Source organism: Trichechus manatus, unplaced genomic scaffold (assembly GCF_000243295.1).
Source record: "Trichechus manatus latirostris isolate Lorelei unplaced genomic scaffold, TriManLat1.0 scaffold00007, whole genome shotgun sequence".
Taxonomy (NCBI): domain Eukaryota; kingdom Metazoa; phylum Chordata; class Mammalia; order Sirenia; family Trichechidae; genus Trichechus; species Trichechus manatus.
The window spans coordinates 14,160,603-14,164,714 of record NW_004443943.1 but is presented as its reverse complement, the minus strand read 5'-3'; the positions used below and the strand labels follow the sequence as shown (position 1 = coordinate 14,164,714).

Genomic DNA, 4,112 nt, shown 5'->3' with positions numbered 1-4,112 from the left:
TTAACACCATAGAGGTTAGGATTTATGACACATAGGATAATTACATCAGATCACAAAATGGTGGACAATCACACAGTATTGGAAATCATGGCCTAGCCAAGTTGATGCACTTTTTTGGGGAACACAATACAATTCATAACGCTGATATAAACAAATGATTAAATAAATTTAAAAAATGCGAAGAAGGGATGAATATTTCTTTCAGAGAAATTCCAATTAATAAATATAGTAGGAATGCAGGAAATAGTAAATCACCATTAGAACACCACATTAATACTTTTTGCAGACAAGATCTACCAGTAGATGCTAAAATTACTGGACAAAAGTTCAAGAAGAAACAGGATATTTGCATAGTTTCAGTATCTCTCCTAAGATATTTATTAATTAAACGAGAAAAAAAGTAACTTTAAAATGGAGAAATCTCTCAGACACAACCTTAACCATGTGATCCAGGTTAACATAACAAATATAAAAATATATCAACATCATGACCTCCTGATGTGATGCACTGATAAGAACACATAACTCTGTAGTATTCTTGCCAATAGATGCAGAACCTCAATCCAATCATGACAAAATATTAGGCAAATTCAACTTGAGGACATTCTACAAAATAACTATTACTCTTAAAAGGGTCAGTGTCATGAAATACAAGGACAAACTGAGGAACTGTCATAGATTGGCGGAGACTAAGGATATGTTGTGGACAGACTTTAAGACGGTCCCCATGATCCCTCTTCCTGATATTCTTGCCTTTGTGCAATCTCCTCCTCTTGAGTGTGAATGGGACCTGCAAGTTGCTTCTATCCAATGGATAGAAGCTTCCACAAACCCTACAGTCTCAAGGAAATGAATTCTGCCAACTACCTGAGAAAGCTTGGAAGTAGATCTTTTCCCAGTTGAACCTCTAGATGAGAACCCAGTCCTGGGGAGTTGATTGCAGCCTTGTGAGATCCTAAGCAGAGGCCCCAAAGCCGTAACTTCTGACCCACATAAACTGTGAGATAACAAATGTGTGTTGCTTTAAGCTGCTAAATTTATAGTAATTTATTACACAGCATAGAAAACTAATACAGGAGCTATGACAACTAAATGCAACATGGGATCCTGGGTTGGATTCTAGAATACAAAAAGGACATAAGTGGAAAAACTAATGAAACTTTAATAAAGTCAGTAGTTTGTACCAATGTTAATTTGTTAGTTTTGATCATTATACTATGGTTATATAAGAAAGTGGCATCAGCGGAAGCTGAGTAAGGGGTAAATGGGAACTGTCTATACTACTTTTGCAACTTTTCTGTAAGTTTAAATTTATTCAAAATAAAAAGTTAATAAAAGTGTATCACTAGCACTGTTCTTTGCTACTATAATCTTAGTAAAGATCATATTTTATTTTGTTGTTTTGAGGTCCAAAAGGAAAACAAGAGGTTGTTGTTGCCGTTGAGTTGATTCCAACTCATGGTGACCCCATGTGTGCAGAGTAGAAGTACATTCTATAGGATTTTCAAGGCTGTGACCTTTCGGAAGAAATTCACCAGGCCTTACTTCTGAGACACTTCTGGGTGGGTTTGAACCACCAAACTTTCCTTTAGTAGTCCAATGCTCAACCATTTGTACCACCCATAGAAACAAAAGGTGAAAAAGAGAGAATGACTAAAAAGCATAAGCATGTGTCCACTTTGTTTTAATTTTAATTACTTTGAAACAACATAATTTATTACCAAATGGTTACTAAGCACCTATAATAACTGCTGTAACTGTGAAATTAGCATTATTTATATCTGATCAGCTATACGAAACTCATCAAATTTTATTTTGGAAAAAGGTAGTAGAAATCCCAAAAAAAACAAAGTAGAGACTACTAATTGAAGGTCACGTTTACTAATCTAGCACCATAATCCAGTCTAGGATCCCCCAAGCATCTGGAAAAAGGGTGAGGAGAAGGGAGGATGTGGGGAATGTATGGGGAGCTCTTAACCGGTGGCCCCATTTTTGCTCTAAGGCAACTCAGGGTCTAGCAAAGAAGAACCTCGAGGAGGCTGCGATGAGAACAGGTTGCTTTGGTTCGACGGTAAGGAGGACCTCCGACTGTTGGATCAGTGTATCCACGGGCAACCAAGTCGCTTCATGAAGTAGGCAGCTTCTTCTTGGCCTCCAAGTTCTTCTTAGTTTCTTCAAGTTTTTTGGCCAGGTTTGGTATGTCATAGTTCTGAGCAGATATATTCCACCAATGTTGCCAAAAGTAAATCCAAACAGGAACTGGAGCATGATGTCAGTGGGGAGGGCAAAGAGGCTTGAACCGGGACTGCAGGTCTGAAGGATGGTCTGAGCCTGCCTCCCTGGCCCCGTGTGTCCACTTTTTAATGAGAAAGAGACATTATGAGTTGGAATTAATTGTGCTGTGAGTAGGGAAAGAGCTTACGAAGTGCCCTTAGCTTTGTCACACTCCTCCTGACTATGGAGAAAGGAGGGCAGGTGTTATGGATTGAATTGTGTCTCCCAAAAATATGTGTCAACTTGGCTAGGTCATGATTCCCAGTATTGTGTGATTGTCCACCATTTTGTCATTTGATGTGATTTTCCTATTTGTTGTAAATCCTATCTCTATGATGTTAATGAGGCAGGATTAGAGGCAGTTATGTTAATTAGGCAGGACTCAAGCTACAAGATTAGGTTGTGTTTTAAGTCAATCTTAAAGAGATATAAAAAGAGAGAAGTGAGCAGAGAGACATGGCGACCTCATACCACCAAGAAGGTAGTGCCAGAAGTAGACTGTTTCCTTTGGACCCAAGGTCCCTGCGTTGAGAAGCTCCTAGACCAGGGGAAGATCAATGACAAAGACCTTCCATCAGAGTCAACAGAGAGAAAAAGCCTTCACCTGGAGCTGGTGCCCTGAATTCGAACTTCTAGCCTACAAAACTGTGAAAGAATAAATTTCTGTTTGTTAAAGCCATCCATTTGCGGTATTTCTGTTATAGCAGCACTAGATGACTAAGACAGCAGGGAAGTGGGGAAACTTCAGGTTAGATGTAACTGCGCATCCAGAAATAGGTCTTTCCACGAGCCCAGGACAGATTGCCATGAAGGGGGCCAGGCGACTGCCTTGAATATGCAGGAGTCACATATTTGAATGTGAAGTGGGACTCCATTCTATTTATAGTACAGCTAGAAAGATTCCCTGTGCCCACTAGCTTTGAACTGTAAACTGGACAAAGTAGGCTACAGGGCTGTCCTTCTGGTATGGCAAAAACTATAGAAATGAGTCAATTAGCTGACCAAGTTTACCAAATTACAGGAAGAATTTAAATGTGGGGCTTTCTAGGTGTCAAATTCAGCTGTCTCTTAATACTTGGGTAGAGGCGATTGCTGCCAGGAGCTATTTAATCCTACATAAGACTACAAATCCCTTCCTGGGATTGATGATACCAGTACCAGTTGCCCTCAAGTCAATTCCAACTCATGGCGACCCCATGTGTGTCACAGTAGAACTGTGCTCCATAGGATTTTCAAAGGCTGATTTTTCAGAAGTAGATGGCCGGGCCTTTCTTCCAAGGCACCTCTGGGTGAACTCAAACCTTTCAGTTAGCAGCCTAGGGCAGGGACTGTGAGATCAGTGATGTTGTTGTTCTTGTTAGGTGCCGTCGAGTTCGTCGATGTTGTTGTTCTTGTTAGGTGCCGTCGAGTACTTTCCTACTCATAGTGATCCTATGTACAACAGAATGAAACACTGCCCAGTCCTGTGCCATCCTCACAATCGTTGTTATGCTTGAGCCAGTTGTTGCAGCCACTGTGTCACAGGAAATACACATCCTTTATATACATGGTAGACAGCCTCTGGGATGGCCCCACTATCCTCACCTCCTAATATTCACACCTTTGTGTAATAGCCTCCCCTTGAATGTGGGCTGGACTAGTGATTGGCCTGTAAGGAATATAATATGGCAAAAGTGATAGGATGTCACTGCCAAGATTAGGTTACAAAAAGACCAACTTTCATCTTCCTTACTCTCTCTCTCCCTTTCTCTGTGGACAGCTGGCTGCCATGTTGTGAACTGTCTAAGAGGCCCACGTGGCAAGGAACTGATGTCCCCAGGCAATACTCCAATACTACG

General features: G+C 40.8%; 1 pseudogene; it reads right to left on the bottom strand.

The window, feature by feature from the left end:
- Positions 1-2,125: 2,125 nt before the first annotated feature.
- LOC101353973 (short transmembrane mitochondrial protein 1-like) lies at positions 2,126-2,268 on the bottom strand (annotated as a pseudogene).
- Positions 2,269-4,112: the final 1,844 nt, after the last annotated feature.